General features: G+C 36.0%; 1 protein-coding gene across 11 annotated transcripts in view; it reads right to left on the reverse strand.

The window, feature by feature from the left end:
* The window catches only part of PEAK1 (pseudopodium enriched atypical kinase 1), a 298,588-nt gene that overhangs the window by 147,690 nt on the left and 128,789 nt on the right, over positions 1 to 22,109 (reverse strand). For 8 of the 11 annotated variants that reach the window (XR_011501633.1, XR_011501634.1, XM_044764233.2 and 5 more), the window contains one exon: positions 19,394 to 19,558. The exons of 2 other annotated variants lie outside the window; for them this stretch is intronic. The gene's annotated coding sequence lies outside the window, so the exon portion shown is untranslated. Of the gene's footprint in view, positions 1 to 19,333; positions 19,559 to 22,109 lie in introns of all 11 variants that reach the window. One more of the 11 variants, XM_070504456.1, reaches the window with a different exon arrangement.

The following is a 22,109-nucleotide window of genomic DNA, read 5'->3' on the forward strand; positions in this document are numbered from 1 at the left end:
ATGCTATTTCCATGGCAACTGCACAAACATTTTCCTCATAACACACAGCCATCTTCATTCTTTACATCCCATTATTTATTTTTTCCACTCTCAGGGGAAAATCTAATTTATTCCCCAGGATAAATCAATCAATGATTTTCTTAATCAGTGGCATTTGAAGAGTAGGAGGCACAGTTCTTTTTATGGAAAAGCAATTTCCACCAACGCTCTTGCTATGTGATATAAGACTGGGGGAGAATAAAAGTAGTACTCGCTTTAAGGAAAGTGTGAGAAGTTGCAATGAATAATTCTTCAAAGAGAGATGGGAATGTGCATTAGAAACCTGCAGAAGGTTGGCCAAAGTGATCACACACAACTCCAACTTCTCTTTTCCACATGTGTGAAGTACTAGGGAGACTCCTTTGTGGGGGGAAAAAGTGATCCTTCATTCCTACAGAGCTTTGGCAGTCTCTGAAAAAACTCCTTTGCTGCTTTCCTTGTGTGATAGAGCTTGTACAGAATGGTCTGTGACTAGAGGCAAGAGAAAGACTACTCCCTTTAAAGCAGATCAAATGACAGTTAAAAGGAAGGATAAAAGGAAACCACATCAGATTCCTTTGCTTTCTCTATTATTTGAGCCTGAGGTAATTAATACAGATTCAAATGGCAGCAGATGGAAGAGATCCCTTATTGGATTTTAGCTGACTATCAAATCAACAACAATTTCTCAAAGTCCTCAAAGAGACATTGGACTGGGACCGGCCCTGGTGCCAAGTGGTTAAGTTCGTGCGCTCCACTTTGGTAGCCTAGGCTTTCACTGGTGGGATCCTGGACGCGGACATGGCACTGTTCATCAAGCCATGCTGAGGCGGCATCCCACATGCCACAACTAGAAGGACCCACAACCAAAAATACACAACTATGTACCGGGCGGGCTTTGGGGAGAAAAAGGACAAATAAACTCTTAAAAAAAAAAAGAGAGACAGTAGATCAACTAACACTCTTCAGTGCACTCAGCTCAGTGGACTAGCAGGGGAAACCCATTCGGGATTATATTAGCTGCTCCCCCACTCTGGGCTTCCCTGGCACCACTATGGTAGCACTTACTGTTTTGTTATTGTTTATATATGATTCCCTCAAGGACTTTTCTAATGCCCCTCCAATCCAACACAGTGCTCTGTGAATAGCAGAGTGCTTATTAAGCTAGTGGATTAAATAAATCTTTACTTATTTATCATGTATACACATTTTCTACAGTACATAATGCTCCTCAGTCCCAAATGATTAAACTGTCCTGCAATAATTCCCTATATCATTTTGATGTTTCAATTTTCATGGGAGTCTTATTACTTCCTCTGCTTCTACAAGGTGGATCCTTTCTCTCATTTATCTCTAAGGCCTAGGTCAAGGTACAGTCCAAGGACCTTTTGCTTCCTTTTGGTTTTGTTTTTAAATGTTCTAGTACCGTTTGTTGAAAAGCCTAATCTTTTTTCATTGGATTGCTTCTGCATGTTTGTCAAAAATCAACTGACCATATAAGTATAGGTCTATTTTTGGACTGTTTATTCTTTTCCATGGATCTATGTGTCTATTATTTTAACAATAATATAATAATACACTGTTTGATTACTGCAGTTGTATCCTAAGTAATGATATCAGGTAGTCTGAGTCCTCCAACTCTGTTCCTGAGAGAGAACAATTGAAAAATTGTTCAAAATTGTTTTGGCTTTTCTAATTCTCTTGCCTTTCTGAATAAATTTTAGAAACAGCTTTGTTAACTGACAAAACAATTCCTGCTGGAATTTTGATAGGGATTTCATTCAATCTATAGAACAATTTGGGAGAACTGACATCTTAACAATATTGACTCTTCCAATAGTTGAGGACAGTATCATTCTCCATTTAGTGAGACCCTCTTTGATTTCTTTCATCAGTGCTTTGTAGGTTTCCAGTGCACAGATGTTGCACATATTTTATTTGATTTATACCCATATTTCATAATAATAGCACTATTATAAATGGTGGTTTTAAAAATTTCAACTTCCAATTATTAATTACTAGTATATAGAACTACGATTTATTTTTATACAATGACTTTGTATTCTGTGACTTTGCTAAATTTGCTTAGTAGTACTAACAGACTTTTGGGGTGGATGCTTTGGGATTTTCTACATAGAAAATTATTTCATTTGCAACTAGAGTTTTATTTCTTCCTGTTCAAACTGCATTCCTTTTATATTCTTTTCTCTTCCTTTACAGAACTGGCTATGACCTCCAGTACAAAGGTGACAACCTTCTTTTGTTCCCATATTAGGAAGAAAGCATTCAGTTTTTCATCATGAAGTATGATATTAGCTGTAGGATATTTACATTTGCCTTTTATCAGGTTAAGGAAATTCTTTCTATTCCTAGTTTGCTGAGAGTTCTTTATCATGAATTGACACAGTATCTAACTATTGAGATAATCGTTTTTTTCCTTTTAGTTTACTCATATGTGAATTGTACTGATTCATTTTTGAAGACTAAAACAACCTTCTATTCCCAGGATAAAGCCTACTTAGTTATAACATATTATCTGTTCTACATATTGCTGGTTTTGATTTGCTAATATTTTGTATAGGATTTTTGTCTATGTCTGTAGTTGTCAATCTTGTAGTCTTTAGCTTGTTTTTGTCTTTGAGGAAGATCAGCCCTGAGCTAACATCTGCCAATCCTCCTCTTTCTGGCCCTGAGCTAACATCCGTGCCCATCTTCCTCCACTTTATATGTGGGACACCTGCCACAGCATGGCTTGATGACCGGTGCCATGTCCGTACCCGGGATTGGAACCAGCAGACCCCAGGCCACCAAAGTGGAACGTGTGCACTTAACTGCTGCGCTAACAGGCCAGCCCCTGGCTTGTTTTGATATTCAGGATAATATTGACTTTATAAAATGAGTTGGGAACTGTTCTTTCTATTTCCTGGCTGAGTGTGTGTAGAATTGGTATTCTTCCTTAAATGTTCGGTAAGATTTTCCAGGAAAGGCATCTGGGCCCGGAGTTTGCTTTAGTGGAAAGTTTTAAACTCCAAATTCAATTTCTTTAATACATTTGGACTATCCAGATAATCTGTTTTTTGAGAGCTTCAATAGTTTGGGTCTTTCAACAAATTTTTCCATTTAAGTTTTTGAATTTATGGGCTCAAAGTTTTGTTCATATCTTGATGGACTTTTGGGTTGTTTCCACCTTTTGGCTATTGTGAATAGTGCTGCTAAGAACATTTGTGTACAAATATTTGTTTGAGATCTTGTTTTCAATTCATATGCTAATTCTATGTTTAACTTTTTGAGAGATCATCTAAGTTTTTCACAGCAGCTGAAACATTTCACATTCCCACCAGCAACGTATGAAGGTTCCAATTTCTCCACATCCTTGCCAACACTTGCCATTTTCCTTTTTTCTGGTTATAGCCATCCTTGTGGATGTGGTGCAGTATCTCATTGTGGTTGGCATCTTTTTTTTTTTCCTTAACTTTGACACTTGCCTCATGATTTTGGGATGGTGTGCATGAGAATCCAGGAGTCCAGGTGATTTCCATCCTTGGCAGATGGGCAGTGCGGTGTAGAAAAAAATAATAGTTAAGAAAAGTATCTGGAACTAAAGATACTGACCGTGTATTTCCCAATTTTGCAACTAAACAAAGCATCTGTGTTGTTTCCTTTTAAACATTCCTCATGTGAAATTTACCTGTTGTTAACACCAGTTATACAATGGCCATTACATATCATCGGAGAGTACTATAGTACCAGAATGTTTCATGTTTTCCTTCCTTTCTATCTGCCAAACAAATGGAAGGAAACAAAAGGTGGGCCTGACTCCAAGAAGAATGGGTTTCTTAGGGATCAAGTTTCCTTTCATTTTTACAATTTGGCATTTTCAGATAAGCTTTCCTGTGACCATATGCCAGAATTGTTAATCTTCAAAATGTACGAGCCAGAATGATCATACTAATTTTTTTCCTCCATTATTCTGTTGCTACTACATGGGGACAATTACTTCAGATTTAAAGTACCAGTGGGATTGGGAATAACTGGTTTGTCTTTTACAGGCAAGCATTGTTTCAGATTTCCAGTTTTTCACTGTTAGAAGAATGTGGTGGGTGAATTTCCCTTCTATTAACAGAAACAAGGAAGCTCTTTGCATTTATTATGCTCTTCAAACATTTCATATGGTTAGTGGTATTCCAGTTGATTGTCATTAACTTAAAACATCTATTGCTAATTACAATTGGCACAATGACACAAAATGTGTTCTCAACACCCACAGTAATCCTCTCCTTCAAAACTGCTGCAGATTCCTATCTCTACCTGCATCATCCCACATGCCAGGGCCAAGCTCTTGGTGAAAGGAATTCTAAGCTCTTCTCAAAGTCCAGACAAACATCCTCTTCCTGGTTCATCTCATCATGAGGTTTTCAGAGGTTAATTCTTCCCACACAGCATGACTGGCTTCTTACTATATTGTAATGGGAGAATTTCTAACACATGATACAGTCACTTCTTGGTCATTTGACTCTACTAGAGAATATTTCTGCTACAATTATCTCAGAAGAAAAGAATTTTTAAAATCTAATGTTAGAGGAGATGTAAGCCTACAGAAATAATTGTTTTTCCAATGAAAATCTTAAAAAATATATTTGAAAATCTACAGAATGATGGAATTACATTCTTCCAAAACACAATGCAGATTTAACAAGAAGTCAGTGGTACTTTAGGTAGCAAGAGGAGAACACAAGAGAACAAAACAATAACGCAACAGCAAATCTCCACTACTGACCAGAGTATATCACCTACTCTTCTGTGCTCTATTTTATTTTGAGCTCATATGAAAAAATACAATTAAATGAATATTGCATTTTAATTAAAGATGCAAAGTGTACATGTAGTATATCATCATTTGTACTATATATTGTTTATGAACACATACAAAAGAATATATTTTCACCAACATCATAAAGCATTTTCTCTGGAGAAGGAAGGATAGGAATGAGATTGGAGAGTGATACAAAGAGGATTTCAACTGTTTCTAATTTGTTTCACTTCTTTTAGCAAGGATGACAAAATGTCAGCATTCAATTAATTCTTGGTGGTGAGATAATAGATATTTGTTATTCTGAATTCTTCTGAGGAAGAACTTTCTTTCTTGGAGTAAAGTAATATCTGACCAAAATACATTTTGATCTGTATAGTTTGAAAGAATACTTGAAGTGATACTGTAATTTCTGAGTGATATCGAGCAAGCACATTTGCCTCTAAGAGCTTCCATTTCCTTTTGTGTAAAGCAAGAGTGTCGAAATAAAATATCTTGGATAAACTCTTCAACTTTAAAAGTCTATGACTTTTTTTTCCCTAGAGGACGTAAGTATATCTCTGCACATGTTATTCCCTTTGCCTAGAATTCTTTTCCTCTAGCTTGTTCCCGGGCAGTAAACTCCTATGTATCCAGTAACACTCAGCACAAAGGATATCTTTGTGCTTTGGGAAGCCTTCCTTCACCCTTCCCTGGCAGGGAAAAGTACTAGCACAGCTCTCTGCTCATACTTCCATTAAGTACTTGATACACTGATATATCTGTCTATTTATATATAGTGAGCCACTGAGGACAGGACCTGTACTGTATCCTTCTTTGTATCCTCTATACCTTCCACAGTGACATGTTTACAGCCAAGAGAGATATAATAAATGCAAACCATTTAAACCAATGTTAGCATAAAGTGAATTAAAATTTTTTCACCTTTTGCAAATATTATTTTTCCCAAGTAAATGTATGATGAATGAATGAATGAATCAGTATATAAAATGGCATGAAATTCACTTCATCAGTCAGGTAGGTTGATCGTCCCGCTACGTTGACGGTAGGAGCATAACCCAGAAGATCTCTCAACATTCTCTCCAAAAGAATCCACAGAATCCTTTTGAATTTTATGGCCTTGGTTTAGAAAGCAAGGATGAGATAACTTTTCTTGTTCTGCTTTTGCTTTTCTTCATATTATGCAGCTTTTTAAGGGGACACGAAACACTTCTTACTTTAAAAATCTCAGAATATTAAGATACAATAAACGTTGGACTGAAAAACTGTTATAAATAAGTAAAACATTTGATCATATATATTTGGATATTATGCAATTGACTGCAACAGTTCATTCAAACCCTGTTCTCAAAGGAAGCCTCACTACAGTTCTTATGGTGGAGGAGGAATAGTGGAAGTGAGAGAGAACTTAGGGGAAAATAGCAAGCAATGCCTCCCAGAAACCCAAGGAAGCAGGAGGGTGGATCTCAGCACCCCTAATACTCTCTTGGGCCAATCTCCTCAGATTAGGCTCATGAAACAATTGCTAACAGGGAGATTCTTGGAATCAGTGCCATCGTCCTGCAAGTCTGCCAGCCAGCCACAAGACCCAGAAATGTCCTCAACAATATGTAAGCCAAAGTAGACAACTGCCATCAGATGGAATAGGAAGAATTTGGAACTCAAAGCTGCACCCTCAGAACTCCTCACTGGTATCTACATAGCTTACTCCAGTCATTTCATTAAGCCAGAAGTAACATGACTTTGTATTTTACAGGACTGAATTTTTTGGACCACACTGATTAATTATGATAGGGTTACTTTTTTAACTTTTCATTTTGAAATAGAAATTCATAGGAAGTTGCAAAGATAGGACAGAGAGGCCCCATAAACCCTTTAACAAAATGCCCCAATAATCACATCTTACTTAAATACAATACTAAAACAAAGAAACTAACCTTGGTAGAATGTATATGTATTCTATGTCATTTTATGACACACGTAGGTTACTGTAGCCATCACCACAACCAAGATACAGAACTACTCCTTCACTGTAAAGATCTCCCTTGTGCTATGTCTTTATAGCCACACACACCCACTGACCCCTCGACATTCCCAAACTCATGGCAAAAACTAATCTGTTCTCCATCACTATAATTCTGTCATTTTGAGAATGTTATATAAATGAAATCATACAGCATGTAACCTTTTGAGACTGGCTTTTTTCACTCAGCATAGTATCTTTGAGATCCATCCAAGTTGTGGCGTGTATCAGTAGTTCATTCCTTTTTATTGTGGATATAGTATTCTATGGTATGGATGCAACACAGTTTAACCATTTACCTATTGTAGGACATTTTGGTTGGTCCAATTTGTGGTTATTACAAATGAAGCTGGTATGAACAATCACAAACATGTTTTTCTGCAGGCATAAGTTTTCACTCTACTGAGATAAATGTCCAAAGTCAATGGTCAAATGGTAAGTGTATGTTTAGTTTTGAAAGAAACTATCAAGTCATTTTCCGGAGCATCTGTACCACTTTACATTCCTGCCAGCAATGTGTGATGTAGTTTCTCTGCATCTTCACTAGCAGTTGCTATTGCCATTATTTAGTTCATCACGGTATTAATTTGCATTTCCCTAATAGCAAGTGATTGTTGATTATCTTTTCATGTACTTACTTGCCAATGACATTAAAAGAGAGTATATCCTCTTTGGTGAAATGTCTCTTCACGTCTCTTGCCTATTTTTGAATTTGATTGTTTTCTTAACTGTTGAGTTTTGAGAGTTATTTAGATATTTTCCATATGACTCGTTTGCATTCTCTTCCTTTTAACTGGGTCTTCTGCAGCGCAAAAGTTTTTAATTTTGATGAAGTCCGACATCAATTTTTCTTTTATGTATTGCACTTTGGTGTCATATCTGATTACTCTTCCTCAAGCTCTAGGTCCTAAAGATTTTTTTCTATGTTTGCTTCTAAAACATTTTATAGTTTTACACTTTACATTCAAATCTATGATCCATTTTGAGTTAATTTTTGTATAAGGTGTGAGAGTTAGGTTGAGGTTCTTTGTTTTTGCCCATGAATACCCAATTCCTCCTGCACCATTGGATGAAAAGACATTGCATTTTCCATTGACTTGCCCTTACACCTTTGTAAAAAAGATTTTTTAAAAATCAGCTGGCTATACTTGTGTGGACTATTTCTGGATTATCTATTTTGTTCCATTGATTTATTTGTCTATCTTGCTGCCAATACCAGTCTTGACTACTATGGCTTGCAGTGGGTGGAGTGATTCCTTTCATTTTTTCTTTTTCAAAATTGTTTCAGCAATTCTAATTCCTTTGCCTTTCCATACAAATTCTTAGAAATATATATACATATGAAAAATCTTGTCGGGGTTTTAGGAAGTGAGTTAAATCTATATATTAATTTGGAAAAAATTGATATTTTTAATATGTTGAGTTTTGATGATAGGTCTAATCATCTTAAACTTCGATGATAGGCTAATATAGACTCATGCATTGCTTAATGACAGAGATACGTTCATTGTGCAAACATCATAGAGTGTACTGGAGGGAAACAAAATTTGCCACACCAAAATGTATCTCTTTAACATGAGAATTATTTTAGGCTGATTATTTTTAAGACACAAAAGACTCAGAAAGTTTTTCTTATTACCTTTCCCTTAACTGCCTAAAAGAATTCAGGTAAAAAAAACCTGTCTCAGGAAGTAAGCTATCATGTTAGCATAACATGAACTAGGTGGCAGACAGGGAAGAATTTAGAAAAGCCTGTTTGTTGGGCTCCCCTCTGTGTTCTTCTGTTTCTGTGTGGCCAAATAAACACTTGTTTTCCAAACGTTTGCTCCATTTCACCTACATGTGAATTGCCTTCCTTCATCCATTTGAAGTCCCTGACTCTCCCCACCCCCAACATCTTATTTTGTCTTTAGCTGTGGTGGTATTTAAGGTGAGGTCTTCAGCCATTTTGGTGAGTTACTCAGTTTTCCTGAGTTTCCTCCATGTATACGTGTTATTGAACTTTTGTTTGTTTATCTTCTGTTAATGTCTCATGTCAATTTAATTCTTAGACCACCTAGAAGAACCTAGAAGAAACCAGGAAAATTTCTTTTTCCCCTACAGAACTAACACAAATCTTCATGGCATAGCCTACTATACGGTACTCATCTTATGGTACTAATGGTACTGATCTTACGGGACCACTGTCGTATATGCAGTCCACTGTTGACCAAAATGTCGTTGTGTAGTGCATGACTGTACTTTGTCTTCCACAACCAGAATTAAGAAGCACCTATTTAAAGGGGACTGTATATAAGTTTAATAGAAAAATTTATGCTAAAATAAACTGGTCTCTAGAATTATTACTATTTCAGTTTTCAGTGATAGTATCTGTCTCTGAGACTGACAAACAATGAAGAATTTTCTGGGGATAAAGAGAAAGGCAAACAAGACTTCTAGGGAGGACAGCTGAGTTAGAGGTCACTTTTGATTTTTTTTCCCCACTCATATCTCCTATCTTTCTGTGTCCTCTAAGTCTCTATCTCAAGTAAAATGTGAGTCTATCATCTTCAAATAACAGTAAAGTTATTTTTTCTAATTTTATGTTATATAATAACTAACACTTTAAGAATATAATCAAAACAATGAAAATTATTGGCAAAATAAAATTGATGCTGCAAAAGAAACATAATATGTACCTCAAGGGAGTATAATTTTACAAACCTGAAATGAGAATGCTGCTAATGATAAGAACTTCTTATCTGCCACTAGGTAAAGAAGCAACTTCAACAACTTGTACTGAATATTTGTAAACTAGAATAAGCTCCTGGTTAAGAGCTCAGGCTATGGAGTCAGACAGAACTGGCTTTACCTCCAACTAGCAACTTGACATAGGGCAATTCACTTAACTTCTTTGAGAATGTGTTTCATCATAAGTAAAATGAAGATATTTAAAAATATGACCTACATCAAATAGAGTTGTGAAGCTTAAGATAATGCATATTTAAACACTAATCCCAATTGTTGGCATATGGTAATCATTCAATACACATTAATTACTATTATTTTAAATTCCTTTTTGTCTGGGCAAATTACACACAGGCTTCCCTCCATAAGGACAGTTTTCCTAGATGAAGATGTTGTAAGGATGCTCTAAAGGCCTATCAAGCTTTAGGAGTATAAGATGCTAAGTAGATGTCATTTTGTTCAGAGTGGTCTGCAAGAATATACTCCTCCACCCCAAAGAACCATAATTTTAAGCTAATTAAATGAATTTAGATAAAATAGGTGTCTGACTCAACATTAACATTACATAGGTAGAATGTCATCTTTTAAATTTTAGCCTTTTCAAAGTGGCCATCATAGTTTGCAAAATTAGAAATCTGAATTTCTTGTCTTTTTTCTTTTTTTGGAGAGGAAGAGTGTCCCTGAGCTAACATCCCTGGCAATCTTCCTCCAATTTGTATGTGGGATGCCACTACAGCATGGCTTGATGAGCGGTGTGTGGGTCTGCAGCCAGAATCCGAACCTGTGAACCCCGGGCTGCCAAAGCAGAGCATGCAAACTTACCCACTATACCAATGGGCTGGCCCCAAGAAACCTGACCTTCTAATTGTACAAATTCTAATTTCTACAATTAGAAATTCTGTTAATTGTACAATTAGAAATCTGATTCCATTCCTTCTTCAAAAGCCATAGTAGATTTGGGATTTTGGAGGCACTCAGCTTGGATGGGGCCAGAAAAATTAAATACATCAATGTAGATGATCTTCTTTAATTCTATATACCTCTTGGATGTTAAGTTGTATGACTTCTGAACTGGGCTAGATGGGAGAATCAAGGCAATTCTTTTGTTTTATTTTGTAGAGAGGTCAAGTTCTACTCCAAGCTGTTCCTTGATAATATTGTAACCCTTAAAATAAATTTGGTAGTGAAAATTAATGATTAGAAATATCCACTATCTATGGATTTCAATGATCCAATCCATGGTTACCAAAAAATCACTGAGAAATGGATTTAAATGGAACTAAGTGTTTGATAAGGACTGGTAAAGCAAAAATTTGGACAATGTTGTTTGTTTTTGGTTCACTACTGAAACTGTAGTTATATAAGATTATTGAATCAGATATAATTAACTGGGTAAAGAAAAGTTAGATCATTAACGGAGAAGACAGGGAAATCTGGTGACTTCCTGCATATTATCTGTATAAGTGAATGTTCAGCACTTTAATTTCTGCTGTGTTTCATAAGTAACTTTCTTCAACTTTATTTATTTATTTAATTTTTTGGTGAGGAAGATTGGCCCTGAGCTAATGTCTGTTGCCAATCTTCCTCTTTTTGCTTGAGGTAGATTGTCACTGAGCTAACATCTGTGCCAACCTTCCTCTATTTTGTATGTGGGATGCCGCCACACGATGGCTCGATGAGAGGTGTGTAAGTCCGCACCCAGCATCTGAACCTGAAAACCTTGGGATGCCGAAGCAGAATGTGCAGACTTAACCACTATGCCACTGGACCAGTGCTGGCTTTACTTAATTTTTTAATGGTTGAAGACTAAAAAGAATTTACTGGACATTGAAAATGGCTAAATGCTGCTACATGGCTGGTATGACAAGAACATGGAAATGTTCTAATTATGCCATAAGTAGAAGTTTAACCAGTAATTAGAGAATTTTCTAAAAATGGATGTTAAGGTATTTTTTTAATCAACATTAATGTTAGCATAGGGAAGAGTAATTAGAACATTCATTCCTTATATACTCTTTTTTCTGGGTTACACTTGTCAATTTGAACCATTTCCTTGAAGTAAATGTCAAATTCCTTAGAATAATTAAGACTAGTAATTGATAGTATATTTGATTGATTTTTCACATCTTCCACATTTCACAGCAAGGACATAGTTTTACTCATTTGCACCCATTCACTACCAAGACACAATGACTCAAGCAAACAAATGATTAGCCCTCAAAATCAAACTAATAGACTTCCAATGAGTAAAAGTTCTAGCTGCTCACTAGGATGTTATAAAAAAAATTGCAAACATTTGAATCCCTAAAAATAGGCACTGAAAAAATTCTGGCCTAAGATCAAGGAGATTTAAGAAGACTGACAAAGAATCTTAAGTCTTTCCATAATTGCTTTCCACTCTAATTGAAATGCAACAATTCTTGCAATTTTATAACCTTTTCAAATTTCTCTCTCCTTTTCTATTCTAGATCCTTGTGTCTTTTATAACTCTAAATTTCTGAGAAGGAGGGCAAAGGAGAAAATAAAGAATAAATAGAAATAAGATGATAGCTATGAAGGGAAAAAGATCAAGGGACCAGATGTCAATTAAAGAAACCAAAAAACAACATGAAGTAAAGTTCAGAAAACAAGACTTAAAAACCTCTGCATATGTATTAAGATACTACCACATATGTAGCATGGGTTATTTCTATGAAAGAAAAAAATGTTTGGTTAAGGATGGACCTAAATGTGTACTAGTACTATGCCATATTGTTACTCAGATAAGCTTATCTGTCTCTAAGTTAAGAAGTTCATATAGGGCCAGCCCTGTGGCCGAGTGGTTAAGTTCACATGCTTTGCTTTGGCGGCCCAGGGTTTTGCTGGTTTAAATCCTGGGCACGGACATGGCACCGCTCATCAAGCCACGGTGAGGCAGCATCCCTCATGCCACAACTAGAAGGATCTACAACTAAAAATGCACAACTATGTACCGGGGGGCTTGGTGGAGAAAAAGGAAAAATAAAATCTTAAAAAAAAAAAAAGAAGACGTTCATAACCTGGGAAAACAACAACAATTCTATTGACCAATATTAGGGTCAAACATTAAGAGCCAAAATAAAAACCTGATTATGCTAAACAAGTTAAAAATTATCAGTTTTATCTACATTGTGGTATTTGTAAGGTAAATATTTAAACTTAGAAATCCCTTCGAGTGATGTCAGCATCATGGCAGACTGAGTTCTTCCTTCTCTATCTTCTGAGTTACAACTAAATGGACATTCATTAACCAGTAGTGGATTCCCTGCACAGCACCACAGGACATCTGAAAGATCCATGCAGCCATGCATCTGAAGGTGGGTGGACTGGATCCCCAGGAAGGCAGTGGAACTAGCCTCCCAGTCTTTTTTTTTTTTTTTACTTTGCCAAAGGCTACTCTTAATAAAGTGAACAAACCATTAGAGTACTATGAGAGCACCCCTCCTCCACACTGGTAGCAGTGATCTAGGTCACGTCCTCATGCAGCTGCTGGCATGACTGTAAAAGGAGGCAAAGACAGCCTGGACAGAGCGAATGCTTTCAGAGTTGTAGCCTGGATCATGGGAGTGACCACTGTGCCATGGTCGCTCTGTCTGTAAGAATGTTCCCCAGCAAGTGATGCAGCTCAGCCCCAATGAAGGAGCCCCCACCAAATGCAGCAGCTCACCCAATCTGCCCATGAGCACAGAGCTGGCACATATGTGAAAGAAAGAGCCCCTCCCTCCCACCTAGCATACCAGCTTGGCCAGTCCCCTACCAAGTGTAGTGGCCGCACACAAGAGCGAACCACCAGCACAGTACAAAGGCCCCACCTGCACGTAGGTGTGTGACCTGCCAAGAGGTTGCAGCCAGCACTCAAACACAGAGAAGTCCTACCAGCACAACTTCTAACAGATGGGGCAGGATCAGAAACAAAACTCCTGCCTGCTCCCAGTGGTGGCAGGTGGAATCTGTGACCTGAAACTACTATAAATGTGCCAGCAAATGAACACTTCATCAAACATCATGGAGAACTACATTAACACTTCAGAGAAGAAGGAAAATGAAAAGTCTCCAGAAACTAATCCTAGGCTAATAGAAATCTACAATCTAAATGACAGAGAATTCAGAATACTTATCATAAAGAAACTCAATGAGTTACAAGAAAACTCAGAAAGACAGTTGAATGAGGTCAGGAATAAAATTAATGAGCAGAAGGAATACTCCACCAAACAGACTGAAACTATGAAAAAACAAAACCAAACCAAACAGAAATTCTGGATATGAAGAACCCATTTAATGAGATAAAAAATAAACTAGAATCCTTAAAAAATACAGCTGCTGTAATGGAGCATAGAATTAGTGATTTAGAGGATAGAAATATAGAAATGCTTCAGGTGGAGGAGGAGAAAGAACCAAGATTTTTAAAAAGTGAAGAAATTCTTCGAGAAATATCTGACTCAATTAGGAAAAGCAACATAATGATTATAGGTATTCCAGAGGGTGAAGAGAGAGTGAAAAGAGCAGAGAGCTTGTTCAAAGAAATATCAGTTGAGAACTTCTCATACCTGGGGAAGGCAGTGGACTTACAGGTACATGAAGCCAATAGGACTCCTAATTACATCAATGCAAAAAGACCCTCTCCAAGGCAGTTAATATTAAAACTGGCAAAAGTCAATGATGAAGAAAAAATATTAAGGGCAGCAAGGCAGCAAAACTCCAAAGGATCCCCATCAGGCTATCAGCAGATTTCTCAGCAGAAATCTTACAGGCTAGGAGACAATGGAATGATATACTCAAAATACTGAAAGAGAAAAACTGTCAGCCAAGAATACTCTATTCAGTGAAAATATCCTTCAGATACAATGGAGAAATAAAAGCTTTCCCAGATAAACAAAAGCTGAGAAAATTCATTGCACTAGGCCTGCCTTAGAAGAAATGTTGAAAGGAGCCCTCCCATCTGAAACTAAAAAGCAAAGGTTTACAAAACCTTCAGCAAGGAAATAAATGGAGAGATAGAATCAGAAAAATGCAGCTCTTTATCAGAATAGGTTAGTAAATACTTAATTATAACATAAAAGACAAAAGGAACAAAAGCATAAAAAAACTATAAACACTTCAATCTAGTCACAAACTCACAACAAAGAAAAGCACAATTTGTGACAACAAAAACTCAGAAAGGAAAGAGGAATGAGATGGAATCTGCCAATGCTAATGGAGATAACAGGCTATTAGACAATGGACTATCTCATCTATGAGATCTTTTATACCAATCGCATAGTAACCACAAAACCAAAAGATCAGAGCAGAGCCACAAATCATAAATAAAGAGAAAACCATCACAGAAAACCACCAAACTGAAATAGCAGTCAGAAATACAATGAAAAAGAAACAATAAAAATATACAAGAACTGGAAAACAAGAGATAAAATGGCAGTATAAAGCCTGCTAATAATCATTCTAAATATAAATGGATTGAATTCTCCGATGAAAAGACACGGAGTAGCCGGATGGATTAAAAAACAAGACCCGAAAATGCATCTCAGCTCTAAAGACAAACAGAGACTCAGAGTGAAGGAATGAAAGACAATACTCCAAGAAAATGGCAAGCAAAAGAAAGCAGATGTTGCCACATTAAAAGAGACAAAGCAAATGTCAAGATAAAAATGACAATGAGAGACAAAGAGGGGCAGTATATAATGATAAAAGGGACATTCCACCAAGAGGACATAACACTTATGAATATATATGCACTTAACACAGGAGCAACAAAGTCTATAAAGGAACTATTAACAGACAAAAAGGGAGAAATCAAAAGCAACACAATAACAGTACGGGACCTCAACACCCCAGTTACATCAATGGACAGATCATACAGACAGAAAGTCAGAAAGGAAACAGTGGCCTTAAATGAAATACTAGAATAAATGGACTTAATAGATATTTATAACACTCCATCCAAAAACAGCAGAATACACATTCTTCTCAAGTACCCATGGAACATTCTCAAAGATCAACCATATGTTGGGAAACAAGGCAAGTCTCCATAAATTTCAGGAGATTTAAATCACATCAAGCATCTTTTCTAACCACAATGCTATGAAACTAGAAATCAGCTACAAGAAAAAGGCTGAGAAAGCCACAAATATGTGGAGACTAAACATGCTACTGAACCACCTCTGTATCAATGAGGAAATTAAAGGAGAAATAAAAAAACACCTGGAGACAAAGAAAAATGAAAACACAACATACCAACTCACGTGGGGTGCAGCAAATGTGGTGCTAACAGGGAAATTTATCACAATACAGGCCTATCTCAACAAAGAAGAAAAATCTCAAATAAATAATTTTAATCTGTGTTCTACACCTAACAGAACTAGAAAAAGAAGAATAAAAAAAGCTCAAAGTCAGCAGAAGGGAAATAATAAAAATTAGAGCAGAAAAAAATGAAATAGAGGCTAAAAAAAAACAATAGAAAGGATCAATGAAGCTAATAGCTGGTTCTTTGAGAAGATAAACAAAACTGACGAACCCTTAGCCAGACTAAGAAAAACAGAGAGAATGCTCAAATAAATAAAATTAAAAACGAAAGAGGAGAAATTACAATGGATACCACAGAATACAAAGGATTATAAGAGAATACTATGAAAAACTATATGCTAACAAATTGGAGAACCTAGAAGAAATGGATAAATTCTAAGACCCATACAAGTTCCCAAAACTGAATCACGAAAAAACAGAGAATCTGAATAGACCAATCACAAGTAAAGAGATTGAAACAGTAAGCAAAAACCTCCCAAAAACAAAAGTCCAGAACAGGATGGCTTCTCTGGAGAATTCTACCAAATATTCAAAGAATATTTAATACCTATCCTTCTCAAACTATTCCAAAAAACTGAAGATGACAGAACGCTTCTTAACTCTTTCTATGAGACCAACATTACCCTGATACAAAAACCAGACAAGGACAACACAAAGAAGGAAAATTACAGGTCAATATTGCTGATGAACATAGAGGTCAAACCCCTCAACAAAATATTGGCAAATCGAATACAGCAATACTTTAAAAGGATCATACACCATGATCAAGTGGGATTTATACCAAGGATGCAGGGATGGTTCAACATCAACAAATCAATCAATAAGAAACACCACTTTAACAAAATGAGGGATAAAAAAAATCACATGATGATCTCAGTAGATGCAGAGAAAGCACTTGACAAGATCCAACATCCATTTAAGACAAAAATTCTCAATAAAATGGGTATAGAAGGAAAGTACCTTAACATAAAGGCTGTGTATGACAAACTCACAGTCAACACCATACTTAGTGGTGAAAAACTGAAAGCCACCCTTCTGAGAACAGGAACAAGACAAGGGTGCCCACTCTCACCATTCCTATTCAACACAGTACTGGAGGTTTTAGCCAGCACAATTAGGCAAGAAAAAGAAATAAAAGATATTCAAATTGTAAAGGAAGAAGTAAAACTCTCACTATTGTGGATGACATGATTCTATATAGAAAACTCTAAAGAATCCACCAGAAAGCTATTAGAAATAATCAACAACTACAGCAACGTTGTAAAGTACAAAATCAACCTAAAGAATGATCTGCATTTCTATACAGCAATAACAAACTAGCAGAAAGAGAAGTCAAGACTACAATGCCATTTACAATCACCATAAAAAGAATAAAACATCAAGCAATAAATTTAACCAAGGAAGTGAAAGACCTATGCACTGGAAACTATAAGACATTGTTGAAAGAAACTGATGACAACATAAAGCAATGGAAAGACATTGCATGCTCATGGATTAGAAGAATAAACATAGTTGAAAAGTCCATACTACCTAAAGCAATAAACAGATTCAATGCAATCTCAATCAGAATCCCAAGGACATTCTTCATGGAGATAGAACAAAGAATCCTAAAATTTATATGGAACAACAAAAGACCCTGCATAGCCAAAGCAATTCTGAGAAAAAAAGAAGAACTGGAGGCATCACAATCCCTAACTTCAACATATACTACAAAGCTACAGTAATCAAAACAGCACAGTACTGGTACAAAAACAGACACAGAGATGGAACAAAACTGAAAGCCCAGAAATAAAACCACACATCTACAGACAGCTAAGCTTTGACAAAAGAGCCAAGAACATAACAATGGAGAAAGGAAAGTCTCTTCAATAAATGGTTTTGGGAAAACTGGACAGCCACATGCAAAACAAGGAAAGTAGACCATTATCTTGTACCATACACAAAAACTAACTCAAAACTTATTAAAGACTTGAAGGTAAGACCTGAAACCATCAAACTCCTAGAAGAAAATATAGGCAGTACACTGTTTGACACTGGTCTTAGCAGCATCTTTTATTCATTTCATGTTTACTAAGGCAAGGGAAACAAACGAAAAAATTAACTAACGGAACTGTATCAGATTAAAAAGCTTCTGCAAGGCAAAGGAAACCATGAGCAAAATGAAAAGACAACCCACCAACTGGGAGGAAACATTTTTAAATCATATATCTGACAAGGGGTTAACTTCCAAAATATATAAAGGACTCAAACAACTCAACAACAAGAAGACAAACAACCGGAGCGAAAAATGGGCAGACAATGTAAACAGATATATTTCCAAAGAAGATATATAGATAGCCAACAGGCACATGAAAAGATGTTCAACATAACTAATTACTAGGGAAATGCAAATCAAAACCTCATACCCATGAGAATGGCTATAATTAACAAGACGAAAAATACTAAGTGTTGGAGAGGATGTGGAGAAAAGGGAAGCCTCATACACTGCTGGTGGGAATGCAAACTGGTGTAGCCACTATGGAAAATATTACGGAGATTTCTCAAAAAATTAAAAGTAGAAATACCATATGACCCAGCTATCCCACTACTGTGTATTTACCTAAAGAACTTGAAATCAACAATTGAAAGAGGCTTATGCACCCCTATGTTCATTGCAGCATTAGTCACAACAGCCAAGACTTGGAAGTAACCCAAGTGTCCATCAACTGATGAACAGATAAAGAAGATGTGGTATGTATGTGTGTGTGTGTATATATATATATATATATATATACACAATGGAATACTACTCAGCCATAAAAAAAGACAAAATCGTGCCATTTGCAACAACATGGATGGACCTTTTTCCTTTTTTTTTTTCTTTTTGGTGAGGAAGACTAGCCCTGACCTCTCATCTGTTGCCAATCTTCCTCTTTTTGCTTGAGGAGGATTGTTGCTGAGCTAACATCTGTGTAGATCTTCCTCTATTTTATGTGGGATGCTGCCACAGTGTGGCCTGATAAGCGGTGCTAGGTCTGCACCAGGGATCTGAACCTGTGAACTCTGGGCTGCCAAAGTGGAGTGCACAAACTTAACCACCATGCCACTGGGCCAGCCCCATGGATTGACCTTGAGGGTATTATGTTAAGCAAAATATGCCAGACAGAGAAAGACAAACACCATATGATTTCACTCATACATGGAAGATAAAAAACCACATGAATAAGGAGAACAGATTATTGGTTACCAGAGGGAAGGCAGTAGCGGGGTGGGCAAAAGGGGTAAAGGGGCACATATGTATGATGATGGATAAAAACTAGACTACTGGTGGTGAGCACGATGCAGTCTACACAGAACATGATACACAATAATGTACACCTGAAATCACACAATATTATAAGTCAATATGACCTCAATAAAACAAAAAAAATAAATCAAAAAAAAGAAAAGAAAGAAACCTTTTGAAGTCATCTAAAGCTCTTGGTGGAAATGTAACATGAGCCAAGAATTCTGGTTACCGGTTAAATTTGAAGAACTTCATCCATTATGGTGACAAAGGTGGTTTTAGCAGCTATCATTACATTCCTTTAAAATTTGAAAGTGCTTTGGGTTCTTCCAAGATGAATGTCCTTTCTTCCTTGCCTCTCATTCCTTAACTTATTTTCTGAAGATAGGAACGTTTACTGCAAAAGAAAAAAGTAAAATAAAACAGCGCTAAACTGGAGAGTAAACTAGTTTTAAATATGTTGGATATTTTTCTTTCCTTTATGATATTCTTAATTTCACCCTCACTTGACAGTTATAATTAGTCTTACTTATTTAAGAAGTAACTTCCTTAGTCAGGTGGAGGCATGGATAGAATCTCACACACTCAAAGACTATCCATGTCACACCTAAGAATCAAGTAACTTCTAAGAATCAAACTAGCACTGATGCACTTGAGACTCGCTAAGAGTTCAATTGATTGTCTTTGTACGCTTTTTTGGGGGCTAGAAATATGAGCATTAATCGAATGAGAAATATTAAACCCTACTTTACCTTTAAAAAATCCAATTCTCAAAGTCACAATGACCAACTTTGATATGAAAGCAGAATATGAAAGTAGATATCTCTAAAGGCAAAAATTTCTCTAAACACTCTGCAGTTTTACTTGAGGCTCAAGTATGAAATATATTTATAATTTGGTACATAAAATATCACCTAAAATTAAATTAATAAATTCCTATCTATTTCTGACTCTTGGGTATCTATTATATGTATGTTCAAAATGGCCCAACCTCTAATTTGTTTTCTCTATAACATCAAATACAAAGAAAATAACTGGAAGAGTTAAGTAGAAAGTGAAAGATAAATGCGATTACTTTTAAAAGACTCCTGATTGTGCTTACATCTTATAGAACTGAACCTTTCAGTAAATTTTAAGACAACAGAAAAACATTTTAAAAAGAAAGTTGTTCAGTTTAGTGGTTACCAGAGGGAAAGTGGGTTGGAGGCAGAGGGGTTAAGGGGCACATTTATATGGTGACTGACAAATAATAATGTACAACTGAAATATCACAATGTTATAAACAATTATGACCTCAATAAAATAAAAATATATATTCATATATTCATAAAGTGGCATACTCTATAAATATTTAAGAAAATGTTTAATTCTAAAAAGGAAGTTTTTGTTTATGTAGCAAACAACACCTAACTCCAATATTGCCGAATTATTCATGATAAAAACAACACCCAATTTTCTTACAGTGTTTATATCCATCACATCATGTGATACATAACAACGTTAAGCAGCATATAGGAGAATTATTACCATATATATATATATGAAATGGTGATGCCCAGGGATCACATATACAGTGGCACAATTACTTAGTCTTATTTCCATTATGTCTTTAGAGAAGAAGAATGCAATTTATGCCAATTTTATTTTGAAATTTGAATATGAAAAAAATTGAACATATGGGTATACAAATATTGGTAACCCAGAAAAGTACATAGTGATAGAGAAGTGAAGTGATTTCCCAAGGGTAGGTGTATGGCTAGTGGCAAAACTGAAATGAGAACCCATTACTCTCCCTTATTCTCTCCTACGGTGGTGTTCTATTATCCTCCTATAATCCATCCTGCATTCCTTTCCTCTCAGCTTCCAAGATTGTTTTTCTGAATACTTTATTCTTGGACATGTAGGTATTCTATCAAAATATAGCCATTGAAAGCTTACCCAATGACGTAAGAGATAAAAACACATAAAGTGTTTAATCAAATCTTCACTTATTTTTTTTGGAAGATTGGCCCTGAGCTAACAGCTGTTGCCAATCTTCCTCATTGTTTTTCCTCCCAAAAGCCCCAACTATATAAACATAGTTGTATACCCTAATGGTACGTCATTCCCGTTCTTCTATGTAGGGTGCCACCACAGCATGGCTTAATGAGTGGTGTGTAGGTCCGTGCCCAGGATCTGAACTGGCCAACCCTGGGCCGCCAAGGTGGAACACTTGAACTTACCCATTTGTCCATGGGGCCGGCCCAAAATCATCATGTTTTAAATGTGGAATTTGTCAACAGGATATAGTTGGGTCTTATGTTTTCATCTGGTCTGAAAATCTCTCACTCTTAGTTGGAAACTTTAGCCCATCAACATTCAATGCAATTATTGAAACGACTGGGTTCAAAACAGCCACTTTGCTATTTGTTTTCTATTTTTGTTGTTTTCTGCTGTTTTTTGCTTTGTTTCTGTTCTACCTTCCCTGCCTTAATTACAGTTAATCAAATATTTTTAATGTTTTACATTAATTGCTCTATATTTCTTTATATTGAGGGAGGGTGACACTCAGGATTATAATATGCATGCTCAAATTATCACAGTCTACTTAAAGTTAATAATGAACATCACACAAAGCATAAAAACCTTGCAATGGTGTGATTCCATTTACTATCATATCCTTTTTGCTAATGTTGTCATACGGTGTATCTCAGCATATACTATGAAACCCCACAATAAAATGGTTTAACTTTTGCTTTAAGAAGTCAGCTTTCTTTTAAAGAAAGCAACATGAGAATAAAAAGATAAACCTTTTATATTTATCATTCTTGGTGGTTTTCATTTCTTCTTGTAGAACTGAGTTTACATTTGACATCATTCTCTTTCAGCTTAAAAACTCTTCTTTATTATTTCTTATACTGCAGGTCTGCTGACAATGGATTATCTGTTTTTGTTTATCTGAAATAGTC

This window comes from Equus asinus, chromosome 2 (assembly GCF_041296235.1).
Source record: "Equus asinus isolate D_3611 breed Donkey chromosome 2, EquAss-T2T_v2, whole genome shotgun sequence".
NCBI classification, from domain to species: Eukaryota; Metazoa; Chordata; class Mammalia; order Perissodactyla; family Equidae; genus Equus; species Equus asinus.